Source organism: Bombyx mori, chromosome 14 (assembly GCF_030269925.1).
Source record: "Bombyx mori chromosome 14, ASM3026992v2".
NCBI lineage: Eukaryota > Metazoa > Arthropoda > Insecta > Lepidoptera > Bombycidae > Bombyx > Bombyx mori.
Genome location: NC_085120.1, coordinates 11,997,507 through 12,014,353, shown reverse-complemented (window position 1 = coordinate 12,014,353; position 16,847 = coordinate 11,997,507). Strand labels below are relative to the sequence as shown.

At 36.8% G+C, this 16,847-nt stretch overlaps 1 protein-coding gene and 1 long non-coding RNA gene across 32 annotated transcripts in view; one reads left to right on the top strand and one right to left on the bottom strand.

The window, feature by feature from the left end:
* LOC101738072 (uncharacterized) overlaps positions 1-16,847 on the top strand; it is a 161,721-nt gene that overhangs the window by 134,635 nt on the left and 10,239 nt on the right. Inside the window, exon 2 of one of the 31 annotated variants that reach the window (XM_062672193.1) lies at positions 7,446-7,710. The exons of 29 other annotated variants lie outside the window; for them this stretch is intronic. The gene's annotated coding sequence lies outside the window, so the exon portion shown is untranslated. The remainder of the gene's footprint in view (positions 1-7,445; positions 7,711-16,847) is intronic. One more of the 31 variants, XM_062672194.1, reaches the window with a different exon arrangement.
* On the bottom strand, positions 8,908-12,531 carry LOC134200127 (uncharacterized). Its single transcript, XR_009974902.1, has 3 exons — positions 12,054-12,531; positions 10,779-10,860; positions 8,908-9,903 (listed from the first exon to the last, which is right to left on the bottom strand). It is a non-coding gene; the product is annotated as an uncharacterized LOC134200127 (long non-coding RNA).

The window sequence follows — 16,847 nt, the reverse complement described above, 5'->3', positions numbered from 1 at the left end:
TACATTAACGAATTTAATGTTATAACTACATTTTTAATAAAATAAGAGTCGATTTAAAAAACCACTTCACAGTTTACCGCAGTTTACGCTCATGAAAATTAAAGAAGTGTGTCAGGCGGACCAACATATATGGTTGCATACAGTATCGAATTGCACGCGATTTTGGTAACAGTGTTTTTCGATTACCTAAATCAATTGGCACGTTTCAAAATTCGGCACACAGCTGTATATAAACCATTGAAAAAATCAAATCGACATTTGTATAGTATTACTGCCCTTGTAACTAATATGGCCTACTTGTTAAGCTTAGAATGCGTCGCTGTGATAATCGCGAAATTCGATTTGAAATAAACCATAAACAATAATAACAATGAGAATTATTACTGGTGGTAGGACTTATTGTGAGTCTGCGCGGGTAGGTACCACTACCCTGCCTATTTCTGCCATGAAGCGGTAATGCGTTTCGGTTTGAACAGTTGGGCAGCCGTTGTAACTATACTTAAGACCTTAGAACTTATATCTCAAGGTGGGTGGCGCATTTACGTCGTAGATGTCTATGGGCTCCAGTAACCACTTAACAGCAGGTGGGTTGTGAGCTCGTCCACTCATCTAAGCAATAAAAATAATTAAAAAAAAAATTAGCAGTAGACAGCGGCTTGGCTGTCTTCTGATATTAATCTCCTGGTCTATGGGCGACGGTGATCACTTATAATACCATCCCAGGTGGGCGATATGTTCCTCTGCCTACAACATTGAAGAAAAAAGTATTTGCTGCAACTACTCCCACGCCATCTGTCGTACGTTGATCGTATTGTATAATGTAAGAAACCTTCTCTGATTTGTCACAGTATACATTATGAACTAGATTTATATTCAGTTTCAATAAAAGATGGAACACGTCAAACAGATAATTTTTTTGTTAAAGAAAACTCATACAGAAGTGATATTGCCCTTGTCTAATCTACACTTATGACGAAATTCAGTATGAAAATAGTTTGAACCCTATGAAAGAATATAGAAGTTATTTTATTACACTACTAGGCCCTAGTCTCCGTTTAAACCGCGGCAAGCGCGATGATTTTATTAGTTTAAATGATTACACTCTACCACTAAGCACAGTAGCAATGTTTGTTCTACTGTAATTGAGAATTTAACTTTATATCTCCATGTGGGACGAGACTATCTTTCTCAACAGAATGAAGACCAAACAAACAAAATTAATGTAATTTCGTCGGTCCTTAATCTGTGCTCAATTTATAAGTTAATCGAGTATCTTGAAGTTGTTGAATATTACGCTAAAGATACTGTGACATAAATAGATAGGTAAATGTAGGTTCAAGCTAATAAAAACTTTAAAAAATCTGATATGGGGGCATGAATCTAAGCACATCCAAATCGAGTAATACATGGATGGGCGCTATCAGTCTTCGAAATGCTAATACATATCAAGTTTGCATATCAGAATGCTACACATCCGGCACATAGATTAATATAAATGATAAGATAATAAGTCGCAGAATATAATTCTCAAGAATTCGGTGCATTTATCAAGAAATGAAATATTTTTCACTAGCGGCCCGCTCCGGCTTCTCTCCAGGAGATTCCTAAATCGGAATTTCCAAACCCAGATTATTACAGTATTTCTGTGCTCAGTAATTAGGTCTGGTGATTTCTCCGTTGTGGCAGCGGTTTTATCCACAACAACGATACTAAGTGAAGAGAAATTACGCTATGTACGCACTCAGTGGCGGGTTTACAGTCTCGGCCGCCCTAGACCCCATCAGCCGCCCCTTTCTCGGCATCCACCATATAGACTATATAATGAAATTACTTTATTGCCAACTTTTATATAGATTTAGAAATTTAGGAAAAAAATATAGTTTTATTTAGCAAGATGTTGTACATAAGTTGTTACAACTAGTTATTTGCTCTGATATACTCTGCCAACTTGGTATACATGGTTATGATAACTTTTATACGAGTGTTATCAACTTTCAACACTTAATTGCGAGTTAAATATTTGAATACCTAATTAAACACAATTAATTTGTACGGAGCTACTTGTTATCGCAAGTGCGGGTAGGAAGTGTGGGTAAAAGTAACCATAAGTTTAGTATCACAAATAATAATAAGAATAGCTGAGATGATAATAGAGTATTTAAGGATACGGTATAGATTGCACCATGCAGTGCAGTCTGCGCGCCATACGTTATAATAAGTTTTTTGACACGGTTGAGGCCGCCCCTAAATCTGGCCGCCCTACCGGGCCTTAGAGTAAATCCGCCACTGTACGTACTGTTATATCAACTACTATATCCCTTTTGTCAGCAAAATCACTTCTCAGATTATTATTATTATTGACAGCTACTTCACTTCACTTTCAATGATGACTCTTACTTTACATAATGCGGTTTCTCGGTGTTTTCACTGATAATGTTAAAACGTTATTTTAACATTATCAGCAGCTTTCAATGAGCACCCGCGAACATTAATTTTTTTGACTAGCATAAGTTAGGTAAATCGCGGCCCGTCTCGTATTCAGTAACTATAGGAGCTTATCGACGTCAAAAGCTGAATGACAACTCGAGACATTAAGCTAATTGTTAGAACCATTGTCCGACAAAGCGCGGTAGACATATACAGCCCCCGAAGGTCTGTAAATACTATCACTAGATAAGGATCCAATATCGAAAACGTCTCTTTGAGAACGATTGCTGACCTTTGTCGCTATTTGGCCTATCAGCACTTATAACATATCGCGTAGTTATTCCAGTAGATATCACTAATAATACAGGCAACTGGCATCTTTTACTGGCACGGGTAAGCATTACTATTCTGCCTATTTCTAATCTTTTCTTCGGCTTGAAAAGGAACTTAAAAGTTTTTATAGAAAAATAGACGGTAGTTAGTGTAATAATCAGATATTGACGAATAGCTCCTTATTTGTCGGTACCGCGAAAAAAATATTCGAAAAGTCGAAAATATATTTTATGATGACCGTAAAAAGCCCATCATCATCATCATCATAATTAACAGCCCACAGTCGTCCACTGCTGGACATAGGCTTCTCCCAATGCACACCACTGAGCCCGGTCTGCGGCTCTCCTCATCACACTTCATCAAAGCCCGATGTTAAATAATTATAAAAGCAATTTTAATTCTGTTTCTGCCGTGAAGCAGCCGTGCATTCCAGTTTGAAGGTTGGGCCAGCCGTTATATCTATTGAAATACATACCAATCCGTTCTCATATCTCAAATAAGGTATTAATTGTTATGTTATGAGATCCGTTATAGTTTCTGGCAACCTCTTAAAATACGTAACAAGTGGGCCGAGATCTCACAATAAAAAAGGCAAATTTACCGTCATATTTATTTTTCTTGTTCCAATCTACATCCCCATACGTGACGAGCCTATAAAGTTACTTTCTCTTTCCTTTTCACATAACTGATTCATAAACGAAATGATCTACATACAAATATTATATTATTCAATACGTGAAGCAAAAACTTTGTATCCCTTTTTACGAAAATTGCGCAGACGGTGGAGTATGAAATTTTGCACACTTATAGAGAATATAAAAAAGAAGTGCATAACGCAATTTTTTTTTTAAAATAATGCATAAAAAAAATACATTAAATCAATAAAGAAAACATTACACACACTACATACCATGTATTTGACGCACACACGCATGCATACTATTTATTGTCAAACTTTTGTTCTTGACGTCTGTTGTCGAATTGAGAATAGATTAAATATAGTTTGTATTTGTTAATATTTTTTATAATGTAGCCTTGGCGAAATTTGTGATTATATGTAGAAGTATAAAATACAATCATAATAGTGTACAAACTTACGATCCCAATTAATTATAATCGAATTTCGACTACTGCGGGACCTCTAGTATAATTAAATACGTATTCTCTTTTAAAGTAACTGCAAAATTACTGAATGTACAATGTTTGGCAACGCACATTAATATCATACACTTTAATCACCAATTAGACATACGTTTCGCTAATTGCCTTTTAAACCGTAATTTGATGTTCATGAGTAGTAATTAATTAATTAATATTGCGTTGGTCGTGAATTTTTCGTGGCGTGTAATGACAACACACAATACGTCCATTTATAGCTGACACGCCATGCTTAACAGCAGCCAAGTAGATGGTGTATCTTGTATTGATATTTGCATTGGGCTATTTAAAAAATCACTAGATGATGACCGGTTTTTTTTTTATAACGCCATTTGTGTCTTTAAAGCGGTTAGTTGCCCTCAATTAAGAAAAATAGTATTATTATTCGCCAATAGATGTCGGGAAGAGTTGATTATTGAAAACACGAATAAAACAACATTTTCTGAAAATAAATCGTAGCTAGATCGATTTATCGCCCCCGAAAACCCCTGTATACTAAATTTTATGAAAATAATAATATAATATATAATATAAATAATAATATAAATAATATAATTCATAACAATAGGCTGTTGGCGAATTCGTTAATAAATTTCAAAATAAATCGATTTTAGTTCGAGATTTTCTTTGCATTACCATTAATGGTAGTCCTTCCATCCATCTAAGCGACAAAACAATAATAATTATCTACTCAAAACTCATGTACATTTTTTTCAATTAATTTTACATATCAATAGGAAGCCGTGGGTGTCTGTATAATTGCGTGCTTATGCAGCGAAAAATCTCATTAAATGGGTCAATGACACGATAACAATGTAACTATATGTTATATATTGTTCTAAAATATTTATGTTAGTTAATTAAATACATGGTTATCGTCTCCTATATATTACCATATGAAGTCCAAACCGATGCCCACTGTCATTTCTGACAGAACATAAAATAGGCTGTTATTTTTTTATTTTTTATTGCTTAGACGGTTGGACTGTTCACAGCCCACCTGGTGTTAAGTGGTTACTGGAGCCCATAGACATCTACAACGTGAATGCGCCACCCACCTTGAGATATAAGTTCTAAGGTCTCAGTATAGTTACAATGGCTGCCCTACCCTTCAAACCGAAACGCATTACTGCTTCACGGCAGAAATAGGCAGGGTGGTGGTACGTACCCGTGTGGACTCACAAGAGGTCCTACCACCAGTTAAAAGAACACCTTAGAATTATTTCCAGAATTCTGATCGATTACTTTCGTACTGAATGCAAGTAGCAGAATTGTTCAATAGGTACCATTTAGAACACTGCAAAGAAAAAACTTACAATTTAGAAGTTAATCAATTTAGCACGGTAGTAACACTGAGCCGATATTTTTTACAGCTGGCAACATTAATCGTTCGTGAACTAAAGTAATTAATCCGATTCCATGTTTCGAAATTTTTGTGTTATTTTTTTTTTGTTCTTTTGGGTCAAGAGCGAATTACTAAACTGTTTTTTTTTTTATTAATTGATAGTTAGATGGATTCTGTTATGAAACTTAAAAACGGGCACATATTTAGTTTCCAGTACCGTATCTGGGCCTACCCACAAGTTCTCTAGAAGATACAATAACAGGTTCTGTATGTTTAAGTTTTGATTCGTTCTCCATCTAATCGTGTTGTCTCGAAGAGATCGCTCTTAACGATAAGTCGCCCATTTTAATTATTCTAATATTTTGCGTTAGCTTTGATCTTATAATCGTGTACAATAGGAACTAGCCTACTCCAAACGGATAGGCATCTAAATGAAAAAAATATTATTATAAATTCCTATAAATAATAATTGTATTAAATTGTTATTTTAAAACAATATCTCAATTTTAAAACGTCTTTATATTACACAGTATTATTTCTTCTTAACCTTTTTCTTTCTCTGGTCGGCATACGAGTTTTACTTGTATTTTTATTTAAATTAAATTCTACGTCTATTACGTTTCCATCTATGGTATCTATTTCTCTATTTCTATTCTCTAATCATTCTCTTTCTTTATTTCTATCTTTGTCTAATAGTAATAATAACAGGAACACATTTATTATTCCTTTAAATGAATGAATACTGAACAATAACATAATATGAAATTCAAACTCTACAAGAGTTTAATTTCTTACGCAAAATACTCAAATTTAAGACACAATAAAACAAAACTGTTTCAAGTTTTTACGAAACGTCAATCAATTTTATTATGATTGCAATAATAAAAAAATAAGTGTAAGACTCTCACAGTAACATTACGACGTGTATTTTATTGTAAGGCAGACAGAGATGTTAACCTAGTTAAACATAAACAATAAGGTAACGTAAAAATGGTAAGAAACCTAAATCTATACCTGACAGAAGAACATTTTCCTTTTTTCACATAAAGCTGTCTTGTTCGCTTAGCAGAGTCCCTTAAACCTCCAATCCAACCGCCAACCTTCGCAATACTACATATTATGAACTTGCCTATTATTGTCATGTCAAGTACAAATTACCCTTATTAAAATGCCTAAGTCCTTAATAAAAATAAATGGTTACAATACTCCTGAATGTAATGACCCTAATACATTTCCAGATTAACGAGCTACGGTCAAATTTAGTAAATACATGTAACATTTAATGACTACCCACTTTACCAAATATAGAAGATCATTAATGCCTTATTATTGAATGATAGAAAGTATTTGTCTAACTTTCACGCCTAAACAGATAAATGTGAAGTCGAGTTTACAGTTTATATGTACGCAATAGAAATATTGTGTTCTATATCTTTACGCCAACTGTAAATACAAAGTGTAAAATTTTGGAAGTCAAAACTATGGCACTGGTAATTTGGAGCTGGTTAATGGCTGGTTTATTGGTGACCGCTCGACAGATAGAAAGAAAATATGATTCTTGATTTTATACGAATCCAGTTACGCCAATCTATAAACCTAGACCGGAAAATCTTAAATATTCCCTAAACTGTATTCGACCTATGATTATTTTTAGGAGACGTGATATAATTCCTGTCTTTTTATGTCATTATACTTGAATGGCGTACAGGCTTACGGTCCGCCTGCTATTAAGTGGTTAACGTCCCTATACGTACATTGCAACGCGAATGCCCCTATCCTCCTTGAAATAACCTCCTTTGTTACTGGTGGTAGGACCTCTTGTGAGTCCGCGCGGGTGGGTACCACCACTCTGCCTATTTCTGCCGTGAAGTCTATGGGATACGTTGTGGATGTCTATGGGCTCCAGTAACCACTTAACACCAGGTGCGCTGTGAGCTCGTCCACCCATCTAAGCAATAAAAAAAAGCCTTTAAATCGGGACGTTTTTCGTCTCGTTTCGTTTTCGATTTGGAATGAGCTCCTCCTCTGGTATTGCTCAGGTGGGCCGTATGCTGGTCTACCTATAAGGGCAATAAAAAAAACCTAAAATTGTGTTAGCTCAGCTCTCATTACGCCACGTCAACATTTTTTAATTTATTTTGCGGGTTTTATTTTATATATTACACAATTTTATTCATTGTAGAAGGCCCTCATGAATTCCAGTTCAATTTCCTTAGAAAAAATGGCACCTCTTATATATCGAAATATATATTAAATATGTTGGTTTTCTTGTCAAGATTATTTTTTAAAACCTAACCTAGAAGTCTCATAAATAAATGTCTCAAAACATATTATCAATTCTTATCAATTCGTATGACGATCACGCTGTTATCACGCATTCGATGCTCATTGATAAGGGATCGGAGAACATCACCTTATATGGTTATTTGGTCGAGGGATGACATACGGTAAGTAGGCCACGCCTCCTCTGATAACTCGTTTATTGTTCTTCTACGTTATCACTTAATATAAAAGTAATAATATCAATGAAGAAATACTTCATCAAACAAGCGTTTGCATCAAAACAAGGCTCATTAACATACAGTACTTTATTGCTCTTTGTAGCAACTTGCAATGCACTTGATTGTTAACTGATACCGCATTCTGTAGAGTGTATACATTACAAGGCATACATTTTTTACTGGTGGTAGGACCGCTTGTGAGTCCGCGCGGGTAGGTACCACCGCCCTGCTTATTTCTGCCGTGAAGCAGTGATGCGTTTCGGTTTGAAGGGTGGGGAAGCCGTTGTAACTATACTGAGATCTTAGAACTTATATCTCAAGGTGGGTGGCGCATTTACATTGTAGATGTCCATGGGCTCCAGTAACCACTTAACATCAGATGGGCTGTGAGCACGTCCACCCATCTAAGCAATAAAAAAAAACGCAAATTTCAGCTGACTCATATCCGACCCGGGTACGAAGGCAAAGCCACTGTCGCTTGAAACGTGTCTTGTCGTATCCTCCAGATCGATTCTCCGTGCTTTTAGGCCCCTCCAGCACCGGTCACCGTCGAAGTCGTCAATTACAATGACTGCTTCGACGAGCGAAATAACTCTTAGACAAAACCCACTGAGATTCTCAATGGGTCGCGATTCCAATACGTTGCTAAATCGCATAATCATGCGAAGCTCTTGCTGCTTGCGACTCTTGCTAGAGCTAATGTTAGCAAATTCTCTCAGGTCGGGGTAGAACCTCTTGTCTGTCTGGTCCACACGGGTAGGTACCACCGCACTGCCTATTTCTGTCGTGAAGCAGTAATGCGTTTCGGTTTGAAGGGTGGGGCAGCCCTTGTAGCTATACCGAGACCTTAGAACTCATTTACGTTGTAGATATCTATGAGCTCCAGTAACTACTTAACACCAAGTGGGCTGTGAAGCTCGTCCGCCCATCTAAGCAATAAATAAAAAAGGTTGAGCCCGTAAATTTACCTACCGGTTTGCTTTTAACTGGAATAACTCCTTGGGCTATCAGAGAATAGGTAAGGAAATCAATCATCTGACAGGGCATTAGTAAAAGACATGCAGACGCGAAATATGCAGCACACGCCATGGCAGAACAATGCTTTTAAATTATTGGATGCGTTAGAATGTAAGAAAACCAAAATTAAAGAATAAGTCTATATTTTCTCATACTTTATGTTACAAAATAATTGTAAATAGACATGCTTTATCAAAAACCGACTTCAACTAGAAAAAGAATAATATTCCAAAACAAATTAATATACACTAAAAACAATAATCATCGAAATCGGTTGGCGTGATATTGAGTTAATCGTCTATTTGTCGCGCACGTACTTAATGCAAATTTAAGACTTATATGGTTTTCTCATGGATACCATTATTAGAACTGGACTAAATCGAAATGGGACCACACGGGAAGCGTCAGCTTACTAATAAGAAAATAATCATCAAAATCGATTCACCCAGTCAAAAGTTCTGAGGTAACAAACATAAATAAAAAAACATACAGTCGAATTGAGAACCTCCTCCTTTTTTGAAGTCGGTTAATAAGATTAAAACACTTTCTGGTTTTATGACAGTCAATTTTAAAAGTCCGCGAAAGTCTTACATCACGTCAAACGAAACAAATCGATTAATATTAAATTGTATTAAACGATAAATAGCCATATCGAATTATCGATCGGTGTTTTTACGTAAAACAATCGATATAATTGGTTACGTGATTAGAAGCACGTCTCTAAGTCGGATGCGCGTCCGGGTTACGCAATTCGCTAAATCATTACCGTCAGGCAACGAAGAAAAAAAAAGAGTGGATACTAATTATAGAAGTAGTGATTCATGTGTTTCCTTTGCTCCCTACTTTGTTAGAATAAATACTTACTCATACTTATTGGTATTGCGACATTGAACACATTGAACATTGGGCAGAACACATTGCTCGTAGAACGGAAGGCCGCTGGGACCAGAAAGTTCTTGAGTGGCGACCGCGTACCGGAAGACGCAGCGTGGGTAGGCCTCCCTCAAGTTGAACTAACGACCTATTGTGGTTCGCGGGGATCCAATGGATGCAGGCAGTGCAGGACCGGTCTTTGTGGCCAGGCTTGGGGGAGGCCTATGTCCAGCAGTGGACGTCTGTGAGCTGATAAGAGGAAGAAGAAGACTTGTTGGTATGATAGAACGTGCATAGACCAATCAGAAGGAATCCTTAACGTGTTCAATGTTAACTTTGTTCTCATCTAAGATCCAATACCTTCTTAACAAAGCTATTTTTAAAACAATCAATCTACGAAACAATTATATCTCCGGAAATAAGAATGTTATAATCGATTTTATTGCAAGTTGTACAGTGTTCGCATTCCCTTGCACAATGACGTCAACGTTCACATTCGCCAGACAAAATTCTAATACAAAATACGCTTTAAGAGAAAAGAGATATAACGCTATCTGTCTATCATCACCAAAAACGTTTAAGTGACTAACTAAAAGTCTCGGAACTTTTCTAGCCGATGTAAATTATTAGCCAAATATCCTATTCCTTCGGTTGTGCTCTTCATGTCTAAGGGTTGTGACCACCTCCATCCAAGAGTATCGTTCTCACGATATTGTATCATTTGAGGAATTTTTTGAGATGATTATATCATCTCGTTTTTACCATCACACCGCCCGTAGTAGAGTTCATCCATAATACCTGGAGCCACTGCGTTTATCCACAGTGTGTTTCCAGAGATGTTTTTTGCTACTTACCATCCGGCTTTAGAATGAGCTTCCCTCCACGGTGCTTCCCGAGCGCTATGACATGTCCTTCTTCAAAGGATGCTTGTGGAGAGTACTTAACGGTAGGCAGCGGCTTGGCTCTGCCCCTGGCATTGCTGAAGTCCATGGGCGACGGTAACCACTCCCCATCAGGTGACGGCCGTATGCTCGTCTGCCTACAAGGCCAATAAAAAAAAAACACGCCTTGTTTTCTTTTTGTCTAAGAGCATCGTAGACGGTAGATTCGAAAGCGATACAAACCTGGTCAACGCATTGGACTGCACCCTCATCATCTTTTCAATTTACCAGTAATCACGAGTTCTTAAAATTGTCGCCGTCTTTTCTGGAAAACATACGACATTTTAACAAATTATATTTCTTATCAGTTGTTTTAAATTAAAAACAACATAACGTAATCCAAACACGAGCTCGAAAAAAATTTTTTTTTGTTGCTTAGATGCGCGGACGAACTCACAGCCCACACGGTGTTAAGTGGTTACTGGAGCCCATAGACATCCACAGCGTAAATGCGCCACCCACCCTGAGATATAAGGTTTCAAGTATAGTTACAACGGCTGCCCCACCCTTCAAACCGAAACGCATTACTGCTTCACGGCAGAAATAGGCAGGGTGGTGGTACCCACCCGCGCGGACTCACAAGAGGTCCTACCACCAGTAATTACGCAAACTATAATTTTGCGGGTTTCATTTTAATTACACGATGTTATTCCTTCACCGTGGAAATAAATCGTGAACATTTGTTGAGTACGTATTTCATTAGAAAAATTGGTACCCGTCTGAGATTCGAACACCGGTGCATCGCTCAACACGAATGCACCAGACGTCTTATCCGTTAGGCCACGACGACTTCAAAATAATCTGAAGAAGCCGAAAATAACTGAATATAATATTATGATAAAGAAACTTAATCAAAGTGATCGTGGTGACGCGAATGTATATTTTAATCGAAATGATCGGGTGACGCTATAATCCATTTTAATCCTTAAATCAGAATATCCGTTGCATGGATAATACATATATGTGCATTATATATAACGATAACAAATCATGCAAGCGTTCAATATCAACTATAAACATTCGTTCAAAAATATTAAAGACGCTTAGTGATCAGTATTAAATCCTGCAGAGTCCAAGGTTCATGTAATAATTGGTGACACGGTCATCCCGCCCCAAACCAGGAATCTCTGTACTATGGGAATCGTAAACTCATATATAAGATTATGTACATATGAATTGTGCATAAGAGTATAATAGACATAAAAAAAATACGTCTGTTCATTTCATTGATCCACTTCACGAATCTTATCGTTGGATATATTTGAATATTTATATTGAATAGTTCTTAATATAATAAAATTGATTTTTGGAAAACACCTGCTTACTTTGTTTCCTTTTAAAGATTGTGGCTCTTTTTGCTACTGCCGCTTGAAGTTCCCTTTGATAATCAATAAGTATGTTACATTACACAAAATTTACTTGAAATCATTTTGAAATTGAAAAAAATACAGTACTCACTGTAGCAGTAAGAATGACCTCTTAATTTATTCACGTTGTAGATGAAGTCACTAAAAGGGTATTAAAACTGCATTAACTTTATTCTTAAACATAAACGAACTATTAAACCAAAACACGCAGATCTCTGAATGATTTATTATGTTTATCATTACGACACAAAAGAGAGAGGTCACGCCAAATTGGCCGTATCAGTACAACGGCGCACGCTTTCTATGCACTTTCCAACGTTCAATTGTTTTCGCAGTTCGTACTTATCTAATAATAATCGCGGTTCATTGTTTGTACGGCACATGAACCAGACTTTAAGTAAGGACTTTGGCTGGTGAGGGTTACGATGACTTTTTTTTATGGTATATTCAAAATGGATGATAATTTTATTCCCTACCTAATCGTTGGTAGCCTAGAAGGTTATTCCAACTTCGCGAAAACCTGTAGGTGAGCTCAGGGGTCAACCTGAGAGAATTGCTAACACTAGCCCTAGCAAGAGCAGTGCTTCGCTGAATCTACCATCAGATCGGAATCGCGACCCACTGAGAAGATCCGACGAGAAATTCAGTAGGTCCGTGCTATGACTTACTTTGCACCAAGTTTGACTTACTTTGCTATGGATACACCAAAGTCACTAAATACCACACACCATAGCCCATAAAGTGGGTTAGTTCCTTATAACTTCAAAATATGATTTGAAAGATTTAGATTTCAACTTTCATCAAAATAAAAACAGGTCTGGGTTACTTATTAGTTCTACTATAAGGAATTTTAATTATTATAGAATATTTCTTCGAACAAATAAAAATAATGTCTCATCTAATTAGAAATATTAATATTCAACGGACTCCTATAGAGATACCATGTAATCAAAATCAAACGCGCGAAAATTATAGTCTGCGTAATCACTGATGGTAGAGCATCTTTTGAGCTGCTCGGTATCATCAGCACTCTCGGTGCGGGCGTGGTAATGCGAACTACTTAGAACTCATATTATTATTATCTTAAGGTAGGTGGCGGCATTTACATTGTTAATACGTTCAAGTAACCGCCAGACTGGTCCATAAAAAAAAGACATTCTTACATATTTTTCTATTGGTCGTTCAAAAAACACACTGCCCTTTATTATGAACACAACGAAATCAAACTGTCATAAATAAACACGATTTCCGATATCGCATCGTCATAAAAAGTAATTGTAAATATTTTATTATTGTTATTATAATAATTAAACTGTTAACTGTACAATATCAGTTTATCAATCGATTATTCTGAATGATAAATCATCGTGAATTATCAACCCTGATATGGCTTTGTAGACTTCAAGGAGCCCTGTAAACTTAATTTCGATACCTAACTATAATATTCCTTCATTACTTTTATATGTATCTTAGTTAAAATCTTGTATTTTTCATCAGCAATGAAGAAACGGTCTATCCTTATTCGAATAATATTAGAATTTCTTTAAAGTGGATGGTGTCATTCAGGATGTGGGAATTGCAGGGTAGGTAGCGGCTTGGCTCTGCCTCTGGCATTGCTGAAGTCCATGGGCGACGGTAACCACTCACCATCAGGTGGGCCGTATGCTCGTCTGCCTACAAGGGTAATAAAATAAAATAAAAGGCGGCCTTCAACTCCGGTTGTCAATAATATCCCAAGAGTGTAGTTAAATAGTTACGTATCTCGTCACATATTTTGTAGTCTCACTGGAAGTCCCAAAGGAAATTACTGTCATGCGATGCGAATACTATGCACTGTGAATAGGATAATGAGGTGCCTATTTATGTTTGCTAACAACCAGACGGGGAGCACGGAATATCCGCGTTGCAACACAGCGAATATGATACTTTGATATTATAATACTCAATCACCCCACTTCCTTGTTTATGGACTGCTTCCTATATACTATTTATATCTAGGTTGGAGACTATCTGAGATGACTATTTTTTTTTTTTTTTAGTAATAATAATATTTATTTAGGTTTCACGCGTCCGAAGTATTTCAGTAGCAATCATAAAATATGAAAAATCCGGTAAAACTGCATCGCGCTAATGACATTATATAACATACGCTTGTATAGGTACATGTATTCAAGTTCCAAACATTCAAATCGTCGTCAAAGATATCCACGTTTGGTAGAATATCTTGTCGTTTCTCCAAAAAATATTTAGCTATTCCGTCGTTGGCAATTCAGCACAATAAGGTCGGATCTCATATTTACAAAAAAAAATCTATTAAACATATTACATATACAGTAATTAGGTTTAATATTTTAAAAACTCGCATAACAACGCTTGCATGGCGAATGAAACTAGCAACTAATTACATCATTTTATTTATTCTGTTTATACTTGTCAGCATATTAGAATAAAGATTATGTATTGCCAGTTAGGAGTATTGTCATCCAACCTTGATGCGTGCGCATATTTTCAAGTTAACCATATGTATATTTACTGGTGGTAGAACCTCTTGTGAGTTCGCGCGGGTAGGTACCACCACCCTGCCTATTTCTATCGTGAAGCAGTAATGCGTTTCGGTTTGAAGGCTGGGGCAGCCGTTGTAACTATACTGAGACCTTAGAACGTATATCTCAAGGTGCGTGGCGCATTTACGTTGTAGATGTCTATGGGCTCCAGTAACCACTTAAGACCAAGTGGGCTGTGAGCTCGTCCACTCATCTAAGCAAAATAAAAAAATGTTTTGAAGTCGGCGAAATTACGTTCAAAGATTTTATTCCTACAGACAGACATAAATACATACCAAGCTAATAAAACCGTGTTAAAACGGTTGCATGGATACTAGTTACATGTAACATCTTGATGCCTATATACCACACAGCTGCTAGGGTTAATAAACATCACGATGCCACAAGAATTGAGATTTGTATCTTACGGCAGCAGCAGACAAAACTAAGCAAATAATGAAGACTAAGCAAATTCATAATACGCCCCATCGCATTCTTGGTTAAACATACTCGACTTGGCATACAGTTTGACCATTGAGATATGTTTAATATAAATATTTTATAGATAGATATAGATATATATGATGAGGTCATGATGTTATTAGGACTACACAATTTTTTTTTTATTGCCTAGATGGGTGGACGAGCTCACAGCCCACCTGATGTTAAGTGGTTACTGGAGCCCATAGACATCCACAACGTAAATGCGCCACCCACCTTGAGATATAAGTTCTAAGACCTCAGTATAGTTACAACGGCTGCCCCACCCTTCAAACCGAAACGCATTTTCTGCTTCACGGCAGAAATAGGCAGGGCGGTGGTACCTACCCGTGCGGACTCACAAGAGGTCCTACCATCAGTAGAATTATGGATAGATATGTTTAATGTAAATATTTTACGCATTTATTAATATAAATATATCTCAATGATAAAGAAAACTTAATTTTTTTTCTTTGTAGTCTAGTAAGGTAATCTGTTTAAAATTACCTATTGCAATTTCAAGTTTTGTGTGTAAATAAATTTATAGAAAACTTGACAATTTTCTAGTAAGCTCTTTATCTTTACAAACAAAGTAAATACATTGAAAATTGCACAACTTGAAACATAATATATACCTTCCATTGTTACTAATAAGTGTTCTGATAAAAGATAACGCGATCAAGTAACCCAACGCTTACATCGTCAACAATCATCATTGTCAACCATAAGTTGAACGATTGGCTGATAACGGCTATAAATAGTTATCTAGTTTTTTTTTATTTACAATGAAATTGATTTATCTAAATTGATTATTTATTAATTTATAATTCTATCATTCATGCGCTATCGATTTCAAAAGTTATTGTGTCTTATACGTTTTTATAATCTTTTTACGTACCCTCATTTTCTGTAGAAAGTAAGGACTTGTATAATAGTCAATATAAAGATTTCTTCATCTTCGCCTAGTAAAAGTTGTGTTTTTCCTCACTTCATGCTCCAGGTCCCAAAATCATTTATATGAAATATCGTCAGTAGTGCCCAACTACTTCGGAATACACTGATATTATCAACGGCAAGGGAAACAGTTTTCGAAATTGAAACCAAATAGCAGTGGTGATTCCTATCATGTTGATATTCAAATCAACACGAACTTAACCTGAATTTAATTTATTCTTTTCAATTTTTTTTAATTGCTTAGATGGGTGGACGAGATCACAGCCCGCCTGGTGTTAAGTGGTTATTGGAGCCCATAGACATCTACAACGTAAATGCGCCACCCACCTTGAGATATAAGTTCTAAGGTCTCAGTATAGTTACAACGGCTGCCCCACCCTTCAAACCGAAACGTATTACTGCTTCACGGCAGAAATAGGCGGGGTGGTGGTACCTACCCGCGCGGACTCACAAGAGGTCCTACCAGCAGTAGCTTTTCGCGGACTTGAAGGTAAACTCACGGGCTCAACCTGAGATAATTTGCTAACACTAGCCCTGGCAAGAGCAGGCCTACGCATAATCTACCACTGGATAGGAATCCCAATTCACTGAGAAGATCCGGCCAGAAACTCAGTGGACTGTGTCTATGGACGAGCGAACTATCGTCGTATTCTCAACAAGGTAACGAGAATTCATGACTTTTTTGGGAATATAGTGCAGTGGTTTCCCGTGGCCTTCTGCACCAACCTTTTAAGGGAGGATTTAAGCCACCAAGGCCGTTGTAGCCTCATCCAACCGAGGTCAGATTGGTCTCAGTTGGGAGTATGGTTATACCGCCATTGCTCGGTCGCCAGAGCCTAGTCCGTTATCGCGACGGCCAGCAGATGATTTTCCACATGACTACGACTGCTCTGCGAAGAGCAACCGAT